The 17,621-nt window shown below is 37.2% G+C and overlaps 1 protein-coding gene across 1 annotated transcript in view; it reads right to left on the bottom strand.

Moving 5' to 3' along the window:
• LOC5570162 (neuronal PAS domain-containing protein 4) overlaps positions 1-16,796 on the bottom strand; it is a 201,156-nt gene extending 184,360 nt beyond the window's left edge. Inside the window, exon 1 of the mRNA XM_021850707.1 lies at positions 15,850-16,796. The gene's annotated coding sequence lies outside the window, so the exon portion shown is untranslated. The remainder of the gene's footprint in view (positions 1-15,849) is intronic.
• Between the last annotated feature and the right edge of the window lie 825 nt (positions 16,797-17,621).

Below are 17,621 nucleotides of genomic sequence, written 5' to 3'. Positions count from 1 at the left end.
AACCTAAATTCACCCAAAAATATAATGCATTGATCGTGGCAACAGGGAATTGCGACAATTTTCGTAAAAAAAAAAATCACAAACAATTTTATTCGACATTTGTTTAAATGTTTCAACATTGGATGTTTCATGTAACTCAAGTGCTATACCAGAAAGGGAGCTTTATAATCATTTTCAAAAAAAAAAAACAAATCTATCATGAGACCTAGTTACTTAACTTCATTTGACCAATTTATTGGAACCCTTCTCATCGTGACAACATGTCTACTTGAAGGTTTCAAATAAAGAGCTTTTGGTTTATGTGGAAATATTATAAGTTGAGCAGGCCATTCGAAATTCTTAAAACATTTGAGCATAGCCTTTTTACTCTTATGGCTGCTGCTGCGTTATAGATCGAAGTTTCCTCCATCCAATCAATTTTCAGTTCGATAAGCTCCATCGAAACCGGTTCGAAGATCCCACAAACCACGTTTGTCAAAGTCATCCGCCACAATTGAAGACGATACGAAACTTTCCCAAGCATTGTTCCATATTCCATCTATACGCTATTCCATCCCCAGCTCCATTCCGCACTAATCATTTCCCATATTGTAGCAGCGACCGTAAATTCTTTGGGGCTCTCGAGTTGATTCCACTTTTGTCCATCTATCGCCGTGGACCCTATTTACTCTATACTGTGTGGGGAGCATCCGCGAGAGCTAATTTTTAATTTAAAAACATTTTTCAGCAATAAGCCAAACAGTTGCTCACGATTTGCTTTTATTTCTTTGCTTCGTCGGAGCATTTTTTTATTATTATTATTCGGTGAATGCGGGGGCCTACGGGGGCTCCCAGGCAATGTCGTATTCGTGCAGGAGAAGGTAGTCTAGTCCGATGCCACCGACCATCATCGTCGTCATTGTTTTTTTTTTTTGGTATTGGTGAAAACAGTAGGTACAGTAGGTTCACAATCCCAAGTAGCAATGTTAATTTTATGCTATTCTTGAAGTATTCTCTTACACCAACTCTATAAAACTATAAATTAAACCAGTAATTCTACAAACCTATACTAACCCATTGATAAACCTCTCATAAGACTAAAGTGGCCCACACTAGAGACGGTGTTGGAGAGCAACTGTCAAGTATCTCTTAAATCTTGTAATTATCTCTTATGGTAATCCTCAACACTTCAATAAACCTTCCACAAGTAGTTCTCAAGACAAGTTAAACTCACAATATGTTTATCATGTTTGTTTGGCTAACGAATTTATGGCTCTACCCCATTTGGCATAAAGCCATTTGGCATAATGCCGTTTGGCATAATGCCATTTGGCATAACGGCCATTTGGCATACTTAAACAAAATATTATTTTTCTCTCACATTTCAAAACGTTTATTATGGTACTTGAAATATTTGTCTAAAACAAGTTAAGTTTACTGGAAGAAGGGGAAAATATTGACCATGATTTTTAGTTGAAGAAGTAATGTGAAGTACAAGGAAACGCATCAAGAAAGATTGGTTGTCACGAAGTGTGCGTTTGAGGCTGATGACAAAAACATCAGCAATGTAAAGTCACATCAGCGCGCAGCGGTTGAGCATATCGTGTAGATAGAGATCCAAGCATATGGGATAATTGATTTCAGTACAGCATCATTAGAGTTTCAAGTTTGAGTGTGTTAAAACGCAAACACCGAACCGGATTGTTGCGTACAATTTGATCAAATGAAAGAATGGGCTTGACTCCCATAAGTTATGAAATTCCATGTGCGGCTGAGTACTCACTTGGATTTTTTTGAATATCACTTATACGTTATGTATCTAGATGAGAGTTTGATGTGGCAGAACCTGGAAAATAAAGCAGCCGTATTGTTCCAAGTTTACAAAAATGAAAATTATGCGGTGGTGCAGAGCAATTATTATAGATTAGTAAATTTCACCTTCTTCCAAACATGAGTCGTTCTTTTGGATTTGCATTTTAGCTAATCTTAACTTTTATACCGTGTTGCTTCAAATTGCTACACCCTTTAAAAGCCGTTTCTAGGTGTTTTTGGACCTAATTCTGACTGTCTCGTAGGGGTGTCGATGGTGTAGTGGTAAGCGGGATAAGCGTGATATCAATTCTCGTCGGCGCCATTAGGATTTTCTTAGACATTAACTCCCGGATCGCATCTTCTTTCGGAAGGGAAGAAAAGTACCTAGTCCCAGTCCATTTGCTGATGGGTTCGATATGTAGGGTCCCAGGTGTTTGTGGTAAGGGTATGCGAAATACCGAATGATTCCGTCAAATACGCTTCGAAACAAAATTCCGCGGAATTCCACGGAACTCGCACAGGCGAAATTTGTATTTTGCTATTTCGTTTCGTTTCGCCAAATTGTTAAAATATTTCCACGGAAAATTGAGAACAAATGAAATAAAACGGAATTTTGCGAAATTCTAGTTTTATTTCGAACAAAAAAAAGCAAAGCGTTCGCTTCTACTCCTAGCTACAGTCAAAAATGGGTCCGTATTATGGATCAAATCGACTCATGTCATGGATCAGAACACTATAACAGTAAATTATCTGCGAGGCAAACGAATGGTGTGCTAGTGAAAGCATACGTTTTGGCGTTTCTTTATGAATCGTCTTAGGGGTGGTCCATTAATTACGTAAGGGTTTTTGGGGGGAGGGGGGGTTTGAGATTTCTTACGCGCCATACAATTTATTTTTAATTTTCATACAAAAAATCTTATCATGGGGGGAGGGGGGGTTGAATAATCCCTAAAATTGTCTTACGTAATTAATGGACAGCCCCTTATCTTGGATTCATAACTGTGGTATGGGTTTCAATGCCCCACAAATATTAAGCAACGCTTCTAGGCATATGTATGACATTTTATTTCCTACGAATGGAACAAATGTGTTTAAGGCGAAGTAGGCCGTCATTGAAATTTGTACGCGTCGTTGATGATTATTGCTAATTCATCTCACGATTTAATATCAAAGAAAATCGATTGGTTTTGCACTGACACAGCTGAAAAAGTATCAGCATACTTTATGCATGTTAGCGCGTACAGTGCTGCATTTTTTAGTCAATATAAACTATCAAGACTGAGTTTTATCACTTTGAAATGCAAGCTGAAAAGTCATCATTGTTGCCAAAACGAATGACGGGTTACTTAGCCTTAAGGTGATTATAAAACGAAGCCAAACTTCGAATTTTCAAGTGCACAAGACGAGAAAATCTGACAATAGTTCGCTTTGAAAATGAATCAAAATGCTTGCTTGCTGGTGACCAATGGGATAGATTTTCAACTGCGGAGCGCTGTTTGGTTCTCAAGTCTTGTGTTCTTGAAAATTTGAGGTGTAGCTTCGTTTCATAATCACCTTAAGCACGTTATTGTTGATTGCGATGCTGTATAGATTTATGGTTCGCGTAGGTAAAATGGGTTCTGCGTAATTGCTACTCTATTTGTCGAGATATTTTCCGTTTAATTCAACTTTGATCCATATCTGTGTGCTATTCATGTGCTATTCATGGGATGACTGTAATATTGACTGGTCCGCAGGATATGATAAACTGCACTGCCGTTGTAAAGTTTCCAAAAACGCCCATTTGCCCTAAATTCCTCGCGGGAATAGCCCAGGAAAGGAACATGCGTTTGATGATCTACATACTTATCTTCCATAACAATGAAGAGAGCAAAACCACGGTTCCCTCCGGGGAACATCGCGTGTCCTTTTGAGCAAATCCGTTAATACCGTTTTGCTTCGAATTGCCGGACGCTTCGAAAGCCGGACACTATGATAATTTTTACATGTTTTCATAACATAAAATTAAATTTTCTTGTAACACTTATGCACTAAACTATTATTTAACTTCAATTGCATGTTATAGATGTTAATATATCGATGTGGGCATCAAAATATTAATGACAAAAATAAAAGAACGAAATGCGTATCGATACTCACACATTTCAGCGCGTGTTGAACTGCATCTTATAGTTGCCATGAAGCGGAGAGTAGCAATTTTGCCATAACTGTTTTAACCTTTCTAGTAGCTTCAGAGTTATTTACGACTCGAAACTTTTGTGATTACGTGTAGTGAGCTGTTCAAAATCCTGAAATTAATAGTTGGTGGGTTGATTTTTTAACAAAATATGCAACAATTTCGTCAAAAAAAGTGTCCGGAATTTGAAGCAAAAGTGTCCGGATTTCGAATCAACCTTATATGAGTGTCCGGATTTCAAAGCAAGACAGAGATGTGTTTTCGCATATTTAAACGTTTTTTGAATAAATTATCGCCTTTTTTATTACACTATGCCAAATAATAAGCATTCAACAACGTAAAAACACACAGTACATTATGGAAATAATTATCATTAATTTTTGAAATTCTGTTTGAAGTTAATGCGGTGCTTAAGTGTCCGGATTTCGAGTCATAACGGTATATCGCAAAAATTGTTTGTACACAAATGTCAAAAAAGCTGCGGAGCGTAAGTCCCTGATGTTCTGGATTTACTCAGGTGGTGCAGATTATTGATGCGCGCATTAGTTCTCTCTCTTGCTTTCCCGCTATGACGTCACTTTGAACTCTGCATAAGAACAGCGGGAGAATAGAATAGAAAACTAATAGTACGCATCAATGAGTAAAGGCTCTCCGCGATTTCGTTGTTGTGTCATAAAATTCAACATGTTTCAGCGAAACCGCAGCGATTGTTTGTCGCTGTCGCCGTAAAAAATCGCGTTGATTTGGGTGATCCAAAGCCACACCTCAAACCTTCAAGAGCACAAATCTAAAGAACCAGACGTCCATTCAAGCTGAAAACACTATCGTTTGGTTACTCGATGGCCAATCGATCAAGTGTTCAGTTTGAACCGCTGACGGGTACGTTAGATTTGTGCTCTTGAAATTCTGAGGTATGCTTTCGATTTATATTCACCTTAAACAAGGAAGATGCATACATTATTTTATATTGAAAAATGAATCTAGGTTTATTCACGCTGTACCACACCACCAACCAGTGATGCATTTGAACGCGTTCAGTTCGCGTTCCAGTTCATTTTATTGAACGCAGCGATCAAGTAGGCTTGAACATTGATCAGTTCAAAAATATGAACCCGTGCGAGCCAAAAATTGAACCCAATTAGTTTTGACTGATTTACAACAAAAATCTATGTCAAAGTTATATGTGTGGTATGCATGATATCAAGGGCTGAAATTTTTTTCTGTTCATGCTTATTTACGACGATTAATATATTAATTTCTCAAGTGAGAGCTCCAATCATAATGGCGAACTGAACGGGCCGTTCTTGAGCAACGGCAGGCTCTTTCTCGTAAGTTCATTGACTACTGCGTTCAAGTGCAAATTTGGCTCGGGATCCGTTCACTTTTGGCTCGCGTTCAGTTCAAAATGCATCACTGCCACCAACTCCCTCTCTCCTCTTATAACGTGACATAGGGGATGGGGTGGTAAAATGAACACCTTAAGGAAATCATCTTGTTTCTGATAGAAAAACGAGAAATTTGTATAGTTCTATCGCACAACATCAAAAATAGGGATGTAATCCATAGCAGCGACATGGATTCAGACTAAAATAGCTAAATTTTCACATATTTTCAACGATATCAAAAAGGGATGCAAATGTTCATTTTACCTGCACTATGTGGGTAAAATGAACAGCGGTTGGTGGTAAAACGAACACTATGCAAAAAACGTGAGCAAAACAAATACCGTAAAACGGGGTAACTTTGATAATGCGGGTAACTTTGATAGTGCGAGACCCACAACATATTAAACGAAATAACGAAGTTTCTGTTAATCAGTTAAGCAAAACAAATGCAAAAGTAAAGAGTATTAGTATGACACTTCATGTCAAAGCTGTTTTCATTGGAATCAAGTGCATTTGAGGCTTTTTATACGAATATTAAAAATTGACACAGTTTTAGCATTTTCGAAACGCTTACAAACAATCTGTTCTAAGATCACTATTTGATATAGTTCTGAATAGTTGGCCACTAATCTTTGACAGCCTAGTTATCATAGAACTTGAATACGGTCTCAAATCTCTTAGCGAATAGCATTTTCACAAACTGGGACCATTTTTGTAATCTAAGTCAGAAATTTCCATATATGGTTAAACGCCTAGAGGTATGCAATGCCCTACAAATGTTCGTTATTCATTCAATTTTGTTCGATTCATACTCCATTATCAAAGTTACCCCAAAACAGAAAACCAACTTTCGATTATATGAAAAATTATATATCCATTCATAATAAATCTTTTGGAAATCTATCGACTGCAATCGATAGCAAGGATGCCAGTACTTGTTTTAAAAATATAAATTATTATTCTTTGAAACAGCATGCATAAATATTCAAGTTTTCTTCGAAAAAACTATCAAAGTTACCCCGTTTTACGGTATTTCTGAAAAATTTCATTGTCCCGCCGAAAATACATCCAATAATGATTGTAACCCATTCAAAAAGAATTCTCAAGGTATCAGATTTGACATCATATCATAACGATATTCACCTCACCGAAAAACCTCAAGTCCTCCGAGCTAAAAGTTACGTCAGTTCTAATTTTCAAACGTAGTTTTCTAAAATCTTAGTTTTCGTTGATATTTTCACTTCAATTGATCTACGTATCAACTCGAACATTTATATTTATGCTTTAAATCGTCCGTGCGTGATAAAAATTCATCGAAATTATTTTTTTTCTCGGTAAAAGGCACGGTGTTCATTTTACCACCCCTGTTCATTTTACCACCACTTCCCCTAATTTCCTCACGACCCCCAATTAAAAAAAGCGAATATTGATAATATATCATTACAAAATTCTCTAGTTTCGCCATCTTTTGATCGATTTTGATGATTTGTCTTAGTAAAAATCACAAATCAGTTATAAATTTGCATGCACCATCAAAATTGGTTCCGGATTTAGATTCAAGTTTGGTGGGGTACCTAGGGTATTTCACATTTTATTTTTCGATTTTCGCACATCTAAATCTCGAAAAAAAATAAGCCAATCATTAAATTTAGCTCATTGAAAGACGGATTGTCTGAACGAACATTGGTGAACTTGTCAATCTTATTTGCGATTCCTCTATGCTATGTAGTACAGGTTCAAAACTTTTTTTTTCGAAATTTTCAAATATTTTTTAAAATACTCCCGAGGCTCAAAATTTAGTGAAAATGTGATTTTGTAGTCAGTTTTACACAAAGATTCTGAAAATGAGATAATATCAACAATCCAAAATTCTTCCAGAAATCGTCCAGAAATTCCTTCACAGATTTTGGAATAGGATCATTTCTCCAATATTTGCTCTGCAAAATAATAGAATACCTTCAGTATTTTCTACAAGGCTTACTCTAAAAGATTGCATTCATCCAGATTTGATCCCTCCAAGAATTATTTCTCAGTTTATGCAAGGCTTTTCCAGAAAATTTATTAGGAATTTCTAAATTAACCCAACAGACAATCCTGGTTAAGTTGCTGTCGCAATATTTCTTGGAGTTTATTACTTTTGCAGTTCTTTTAAATTTATCTTGATTGATTTCTTAGGTATGTGTTGATGGATTTTTAAAATTTAATTTAATTCAATACTCCAGATTCTAAAGCAAATATTCCAGTGATTCCTCTGTTCTACTTATTTTTCTTCATCTTTCTGGTGTTATGTTCCAACTGGGACAGAGTCTGCTTCTCAGTTTAGTGTTTTCATGATCACTTATCGACTTGTGTCCCCAATCACATTCATTCAAGCCACAAAGCATAAAGTACAGCAACAAAAATGAATATCATTTTTCCATGTTTTATGGTATATAGTAGCATAACATCACATCCACATGATTAAAAAAATGGAAAGGCATTTCTAAAAATCAAATTAATTTTGGGCTCCTCTCATTTTTTGTTTTAAATGTTTGTGTGTGTGTGCTTTTCAACCCAGTTAGTTGTAACATTTAAATTAAACCCACTCATTGCCTTGTGTGAGTGTTAGATATATTGAAATGAAACCTTATGAAGTTATTAAGAAGATTTCAAACAAACAGAAAAAAGTCTTACCAAAACATGTAAGGGTTCCGCTGAGCAACGCTAAGGTTTCCATATGATAGAGGATTTAAAAAGACGTTTTTTATGCCTATTGTCAAATTTCCAGCTTTTGACAAGAAAAAAAACTTAAACGTGTATTCCGCGAAACAAATTCAAAAATTTCTTTTCGTTTCGAAAAATTCCGTGAGATATTTGATTTCGTATCGAGTTAAACGAAACATTTTTAAATTTCGTTTCGTTTCGTCATTATCAGCGCAAGATATTCCGCGTATCGTTTCGTTTCGTATCGACATGAAAAAAATCCATATCGCATACCCTTAGTTTGTGGCTGTCTCTCCGGGCGTCGGAATTTTAAGACTTCGATCCTAGACCCAGCTGACATTTAACAAACAACTGGCCCATAGAAATAAGAAGAAGTGTTTTTTCGTTTGAACTCCGTAATTGCAACTTCTACATTATCCATGCATAAATGCAGCCGAAAAAAACATTTTTTTGTGTGAAATAAGGCCGGTTTCCAAGATTCGAAGCGTCCGGGCAATTCGAATCAACACGATACCAAGGCAATCCGATGTAATAAACTTCGATCTTGGCGTGCCTATGATTCGTTACGCTGCAAACTAAAAAGAACAGTTTATGTTGGAAAGAAGGTATAATTTCTTATATAGTAATTCGTCATTTGCTGAATGCCTAAAGGCTCGCGAATTGTGGAACATGTCATTAGGAATACACGTACTGTTATAAAATAGGCAAGATTGTCAGCCGTTGAGCGATAGTTTAATTGCCCTACTGAATTATTAACCAACATCAACTGATTTTTGTAGCATTTAAGGCAAAGCATCTCTCCTGAGATTGTCCTTCTTTGAGACATTGGCAGTTCTTTATATTTGGTTTCTAAGCCCTTAGAAATAAAAAAAAAATCAATGTTTTTAGAGGCTAAGCTAAACAGATTCTTATAACTGTGTTTACAGCTGCGACAAAATTGTGATATCCAAGCCACGGTCAAAAATTAAACTACAGCCTAGCCTATAGCCTATTAGTACAAATAAAAGAAGACAGACTTTCAGAGAGCATTATAAGATTGATTAAAGCGAGTTCACTCTATGGTGCCAAATTTTAAACTAATCATATGACTCCTTCCTGAAGCGATACGAATAAGTACTCACATCTACAAGTGTGACTTGGAAGGCGCCGGATACGGAGGTCAATTGAAGTGAAAATATCAACAAAAACTAAGATTTTAGAAAACCCTGTTTGAAAATTAGAACTGACGTAACTTTTAGCTCGGAAGGCTTGAGGCTTTTCAGTGAGGTGAATATTGTTATGATATGATGTCAAACCTGATACCTTTATAATTCTTTTTGAATGGGTTACAATCATTAATGGATGTATTTTCGGTGGGGCAATGAAAATTTTCAGAAATATTTGTTTTGCTCATGTTTTTTGCGTGGTGTTCATTTTACTACCAACTGCTGTTCATTTTACCCACATAGTGCAAGTAAAATGAACATTTGCATCGCTTATTGATAGCGATGAAAATATGTGAAAATTAAGCTATTTTAGTCTGAATCCATGTCGCTGCTATAGATTACATCCCTTTTTTTCAATATTATGCGACAGAACTACTCAAATTCCTCGTTTTTCTATCAGAAACAAGATGATTTCCTTAAGGTGTTCATTTTACCACCCCTTCCCCTAATCTATGACCATCCAGGGGTTATTTATGACGTATTGTTGAACCTTAACACATTATCATAGTTCTGGTATGGTTGCTGTAAAAATAGTGGCCCAATATCACTCCGCACGACGGTTTTTAGAATGTCCATGGAGACAAAAACGAGGGAAACTACTGTAAAAGTAGTACTGTAATTTATGGAAAAAAAAAATAGGAAAAAGTGATCGAGCAATCCCTGAAACATGGTAAATGTTCTTTGCAGAATTGTAGTGAGAATTTCTGTAAGTATTTCTTGATAAATTCCTGTAATATTCAAAGAAAAACATCATATGAATCCAAATAAGTTGTTGACTTGATGAATGGATTAACCCAAGTACTGTAGATTAACCCAAGTACTGTAGAGTTTGTGAAAGTTATCCTAAGGTGATTTTTGGAATATTATTTGATCAAATTTTTACAAATGGACAAGTAATTATTCATATAAAATGTTCAGAGGACATAATGTAGTACAGTTAACATTTCCTTACTTGATATTTGGTACCGCTCTGATTGAAATTCCGGACATTCTACTTTGTATGGGAAAGGTTTCACTTCAAAATTTGCCGTTCAGAAGTTCCCAACTTTCAGACACGTTTCAATAACAATTTTCCAATGCAATCCATGAAAATTTATAATGCGCCACTAGTTTTGATGTAGCTCTTACGGATGGGGAAGCTTAATTTATAATTTAGATTGTTTTTTTTTTTTCGTTAACCAGACAGAAACAAAGATCACTAATATCTATTTATTTTATTTAATACAAGCTGTAAAATCCGAATATTCACCCACCATTTGAAAGATAAGTGTTATTAAAACTTATTAATGCAGAAGTACCGTCGTGCGGGGGGCATTGTGCCTAGTAGGTGACTTTGACCACTATTTTCGATGCATCTCATGACTAGTATGAATGTCAAAAAACTAGTCTTTGATCACTTTGTGGCTATTTGAAACGTATTCTTGCAGCTTGCTACATTGTTTTCATTATTCTGATATTGATTTGCTGTGAAAATAGTGGCTCAAAGTCACCCTTACGATCCAATGTCACCCACCCGACGGTATCATACATTATGTTTCAATTCATATGCTTTTCGATCGACTATACTGCACTATGTTTTGTGATCTATACCTCGATATCACTCTTACAAGATGGTCTCTTCAATATTGAGTTATAGAGAGTAAAGATACTCTAGCGAAATGCCATTTTCGAAATAATTTATTGCATTAGCCAAATACTGATTATGCTCTTCATATGCCATGAACGTTCAAAAATTAAAACCGTCGTAAAAACATGTTTATTAGTTTAATTAGTTAATTAGCAATTAGTCGCAAATTAGTTTATAAATTATAATATCCCGCCGTTTGGTCGAATGCCATTTGGCCGAATGTCATTTGGGCGAATATCGTTTGCCCGATTTCTATCTGCTCGAATGAGTCGTTTGACCGAATTATTAGCTAACAATTAATTCAGTTGACAACAATGCTGAAGTGTAAGGTTAAAAAAAACGACACAAAAAAAGATACTCCTTTCTTTTAACGTAGGGCAGGAATCAATAGTGAACTACAGTTGGCATGCATTTGCAATGAATTTCAAAGTATAATTTCAAAGAACAGCTTATTCTTAAAAAAGAATAAACCATAATTGATATACAAACAATTAGCTCTCCAGTGTCAGTTCAAGAAACAGTCAGGGCTGAAAAAAGAACATCCTAAATTAAAGTAACTATACTTTTCTTTACTACCAGAAATAGCTACCATTAGAGGTTCTCCTCTTTACGTTTGCATTCAACTGTTGACAGTAACTAAAACGGTTGAAGACTTAAGGCTTCCCCAAATACACGCGATTTTTTTCAGCGACAACGACGAAAAATCACCGCGAAAAACCTTCTAGACCAACGTGGAGAAAACCGCTATGAAATCGCGGTGCCGTGATTAAGGCATGCTCATAAAATCGTGCAAACAGCGAAACGAAGATTTTTCGTCGCTGTCGCTGAAAAAAGTCGCGTTGATTTGGGGGAGCCTTTATTCGTCCTTCTGCAGGATTGGTTTGCTTCGATCCCTTGAAAAATCGTACTTAGTGAACTATTTCATAGTTCTAGCAATCGAATTAACATGCAGCATTTTAAAACGCAAAACAGTGAGCTTCTTTGACATGAGTGTACACTAGGGCGATTTAAATTTAAAAAATGTTTCAAAATCCCATCTCCCATTTGCTCCATACTATCCTTCCCATAAAAATAGTGTTCTGTGAAATTTTTAGCTTTCTAGGTGGTGATTTAAAGGTGGCCCATAGACAATGTAGGTTTATATGGAAATTACTATGGAGAAATTTTTAGAAATGTTCCAAACACGCTAGCACTGTAATATAAGTACAAACTTATCATCCCATATTGGAAACTCAACTTTCAAGCCTTAATGAAGGATGTTGCTGAAGAAACAAATCCTTTTTGAGCTAATTTTGTTTGGGATTTTTGTACATGTTTGCAGGGCTATAATCCCATATTTAGCTAAATAATAGCAAACAAACTCATGAATATCTCTTCTGCTATCCGTCGGATTGAATTTCTCTCTTCAGCAAATGTCGTTCGTTATGGTTTGAAAAATGAGTTTTCACAATGGAATAATAAGTTTGTACTTACATAACAGTTCTAGCGTGTTTGGAATATTTCTCATAATTTCCCCATAGTAATTTCCATATAAACCTACATTGTCTATGGGCCACCTTTAAATCACCACCTAGAAAGCTAAAAATTTCACAGAACACTATTTTTATGGTAAGGATGGTAAGAAACATATGGGAGATTGGATTCTCCAACATTTTTAAATTTTGAACCGCCCTAGTGTACACAGAGTGGTTTGGTTTTCTGCTTCACGCAAGCATCGGTGCAGAATTCAGTTCACACGTTGCAATCATTATGTTGGAAGAGAATGACATCCCCATCCCCATTGTGCTGTTTTGAATTAGACTATGAACGTATTATAAGCCTTTATTTTAATATTTATGAGAAATGGTAAATCAGTAGTTAACCACAAAGAACTGCCGATGATTTAAAGCTGGCATAGTGCCCAATTAAAATATAAGCGAAATTATTGCCAATAGTAATGGAACCAATAAAACTCGGAAGAATGTTTAGAAGAAGGAAAAAATAAGGATGAAATCATTGAAAAACACTTTGAACTTCCGCACACCGTTGGTAACTCAGAGTTGAACCATCAGCCTACAGTCTTGACACAATGTGTGGATTTCACGAACTCATCCTACATTAACAAGTGAATTTCATAATTCTCAACAAACATGACGTCCTATCCCATTACTCTTTTGAATCCTACACAACAGCGTTGTAGCAATAAGAATATTTTTGTTCTTTATTCGGCTAAACGGCATTCGGTCAAATGTCCGTACACCCCATCACACTCTGAGCGGCTTCATTCATAACGTTTAACTCATATCATCCTGGACAAGATATGAACTTCACATCTTGTTTCTGACATTATATATACAACGTCATTTTTCGACCAAATGGCATCCGGCCAAATGGCATCCAGCCTAATGACACAGAACAAATAATCATAGCAAAAGCAAAGCAAAGCCGACATGAAAAGGTTCCTCAATAAAACTGGCCCTCTAATGAGCTCTACTTTTGGTTCGAAAATCAGAACCTGACAAGGAATCGAAATTATGCACTTATTTTTTTGTCACATAGGGAGCCGGATCTCATTCTTGGCACTTTTGATCAGTGCCGGATTTGGGCTTCGTGGGGCCCGGGTCAGTTCCCTTGAAGGGGGCCCTTGGTACAACATGATACGAAAACGCAAAGCATAAGAAAGTGTAGTTTAATGAAAATAAAGTCTCTAAAAACTCCAGTAAATTGTTATATTACTCGAATTTGACAACACCTGTCATTTCGCGAATATTGCGTTATAAAATCATTTGTATCAAATACTTGCATGATAGATTATGGGTTTGAATTGAGACTGAATCGTTCATAATCAAGTCTAAATGGAAACATACATCGGTTGAAATCATGACTAGATGATTTATTGAGATTTCAAATAACCAAGATAATATTTTTCTTTTTTTTTGTGATATTAAGGGCCCATTGAATTCAGCTTCCATAGAAATATTGTCAGAAAACCTGCACAATATTGAACTTTACAAGAGCTTCATCCTCAGTCAACTGACAAATTCCAGAAATAGCTACATGGGCTTACAACAATGCTCATATTTAAGTCCCTTGCCTAATAAGTTGTATGCTCAAGATGTTGACAACAGTTTGGAAAAACAATGCACGCTTAGGCAACTTGCAGATGATGATATAGTCTCTGTGAATTCGGGTCAAACTCATTATGAATTCTAAACTTACAGTAAGAAAAGCAATATGTAAATAAAACCATCAATACAAAATTATGAAAATCTAGCCCATAAATGGAAAACAGTTCATTAATATATAAAGACATCGAATTTCCAGTAGAATGATATGTTTGATAAAATAGTAATTTAAGTAGGTACTTTGAAACTAAAATTAGGCACTTTACCGAGTACCTTCGTCAACTATCATCGTTGTTTTTTTTTTCAAAGTAATTCCTAGGTATAGAGCATTCTATTTTTTTGGCAGTATCTTACCAGAAAACTGTGACAATTTGCTGTATGATCAACGGAGAGTCTTAAATATCTTTATATATTTTGAATGATTTACATTAGTGAATAGAAGGAATTTAATTGAAACTTTAAGATTCAGATAGAAATCGTATAACAACTACATATTATATTTACACTGTTACTTTAATAGGGGTTAACTGACATGAGCGGTTTCTCTTCATCCATCCTCTCTTTCCCTAATAACTTCGTTAAGTTATATAGATCCGTAATATTTCATGCTAATGAAGAAAGATGTGATTCTTCATCCTACATCATATAAATTTGTTACGAAAAGAGAATCAGTTTTCTACAATAACGCAAAGAGAGCAACGATGAATAATAATCTAATGTAATAATCACCCCTATTATTGTTTACTTTCGAATGAGCTTCCGATCGAAAACAGTTTCGCATTCTCGTTTACGCCAGCAAAATCAAATGGACCATGGATTCGAACGAATAGGATTTGATCGAAGGTTGGATACATCGTAAACAAGAATGAGGTTGAATATCTCTATTGGAAATCATATCGGATTTGTGTGAGAACAATATATTTCATTAAGTAGTGATTCATTTTTTTTAATCCCCGGGAGGCCCCCTTAATCGGGAGGCCCGGGGCATTTCCCCCTTGGCACCCCCTTAAAACCGGGCCTACTTTTGATTCACTTCGGCAGTGAGTTTTTTTGAAAGCTACTGATATTTGGCCACACTATGCATTATATAAATGTACTTCTTATTGCAAAGTTTCAGACAATTTGGCCGAGAAAAAGTCCCCATTCCAAAGTGAATCATGGATGTGCCCAAGTAGCTCTGCACCCTATCTTGCTATTGTTCTCAAGAACACTCGTAGTGTCAATTCAATTCTCCATGACATTTGCAAATGCTTAGTACACTTTTATATTCTGCCGGCGGTTGGAATAAATGGGTTTTTCCAAGTACATTCATACATCCAACACATCAACCAACAGCTTTCTTACTGGTCATGAGTACATCAGAATTGAAAAAAATAACAATCCTTGACTGAAAAATTATCAACATGAAGAAAAAGAAGTATCTGTTTTTCATTAACTTATTTTGCAACATCCAATGCAAATAAAATTGATCATTATTACATTCTATACGTACATGACGACACGAGTAAAATAGTTATCACGAGACTATCAAAAATGTGTTAATACGATCAATAGCACCATGTCAACACGGAAACTAATCGAAAAATGGTACTTTATGCTACGTCTTGCAGAACACCATCCGCAGTCAAACAAAAAAAACACCTTTCAGCTGTCACGTCCACATAGCACCAAAACACAATTTTTAGAAGTATGACATCTTAATCCACTGTGAATTGCGAGAACAAACAAGCAGATCATGACTTGCGAACGATCTCTTGGACACACATCGAGTTCATATTCAGCGAATCTTCTTCGTGGTTTTGATTAATCGATCGAGATTCTTGCAAGTTGATGATACTTAAAGATTTCATGAAATTACCTTGCACTGTATCCCGCACTCGAACACTTTCCAAGTCCTTTGATCACCTATGTTGGAACACAGCGTTGTTCCAATTCGTAAGATGCACTTCACACCGAGAGTGTTTCCGTTCATTAGCCAGTTTCGCACTAATCAGAGTCACAACCGTGGCGAACCCCTTCAGCCGGAGTTCCACGAACTAGCCTTGCGCCTCCTGGAACTGGAACACAACCACCATTATCCCGTGCGCCAAGGCTCTAACACCGGTAACAGCACGTAGCATCTAGTTCAGCAACCAGCTACCGATCTGTTCCAAACACACATCATTAACAAATCTTCGCGCGGATCCCCACCGGGTAAACAGCACTGCCTGTATTCGCTTCAGGAAGAACACCGAAAGCCAAGCCAAGAAGTGCACCGCTTCTGTTTGTTTTGCTCGATCGATCCCGAGGCCCGGGGCACGTATCTTCTTGTTTTTTGACACATTTGTACTGAAGCACTAACTGAACTAACACTCTTGGGCTCTGGATCAGACCTGCTAATCAGCTAGGTCAACATTACGGGGCATCCGGAAAATCAGAACACTGACTGGCCGAGGCTCAGCTGCATCCACATACGCTACGGGCTATCTCTTCGTGCCTCTAAATCTCGCACTGAATCTAGATCATCGATCGTTGATCTCGTCAAATCCGGAACATCGCACTTTGGTGGCACATTCTTATTCCCATTGCGATCGGGAGAAACTAGAAACTATTCACTGCACTGTAATGCCACCATAATCACACAATTGCCGGTAAGTCACACAAAACCCGTCGTCGTCCTCGTACGGAAGGGAATTCCCTTTCCTATATCCCCTTGTAGGTATCAGCGGTTCAAGATCAATACAGCACCAAGTAGACACACGATCTGCACACGCGGCAAGCGCAAAACCCCGAACGCAACGTACCGCGAGACGTTCCCAACGAATACTGATCAAGAGAGTGGACAGCAAAACGTGTTTGCCAGTCTTGCGCGATCGATTCGGGGATGCCATCTCTCGCAGAAGGTGGAGAAACCGGTTGCATCGCTCACTCGCCGCTATCCCGAACGGACGAAGAAAAGAAACAGCCGGTTTAACGCCGCGGACTGTGGATCAATTACAGCCGCGATCCATTCGTTGGAGCGAGATCGATACCGGGGTGAGGCTCCTGTGGTGATCTCTCTTTCCCCAATTGGATCGCGGTGTTTGGTCACTCACGAGGGCGCGGTGATTTACGCTTCAGTGAAGCACTCACTTCGAGCTGTGGGAAATTCGTTCCGATCAATCAACGATCGATTTCAGGAGGGGTGATTTTTTTCCGGTAATTTACCATTGATCGAAACTTCAATGCCAGATTCCGGATGCCAAAGAAACCCGGATCTGTGAAGTCACAGATCTTCCTCGTAATCCCGCCAAATTTCCCATCAATGACGTACTGCAACAAGTCTTGTTGCGATCGTTCATCTCATCGTCGCTACCGCCACCCACGTGCAGCGTACAATTCTAAGACTCACGCGTGCCGGTGCATTGCCGGTAGATCACGAAATTTGATTCATGATCTTGGCGCACGTCAAGATCAACAGCTGTAGCTCCGAGATCCATTAGGACTGTCTTCGTATTTATTGATGATGTCGTTTTTTTTTGCCGGTTGATCTGCATTTGAGGTCCGGATAAGGAAGAATAAATAATTGAAAACGCTTTTCCGAAAGAAGAGTTTTGAAATCCACGCGCTTGCTGTCAGATTGAGCTCACGAATTCTATGTTTGGAGTTGTG

This window comes from Aedes aegypti, chromosome 3 (genome assembly GCF_002204515.2).
Source record: "Aedes aegypti strain LVP_AGWG chromosome 3, AaegL5.0 Primary Assembly, whole genome shotgun sequence".
NCBI lineage: Eukaryota > Metazoa > Arthropoda > Insecta > Diptera > Culicidae > Aedes > Aedes aegypti.
The sequence above is the reverse complement of the archived record's forward strand: the minus strand, read 5'-3'. Positions and strand labels throughout refer to the sequence as shown.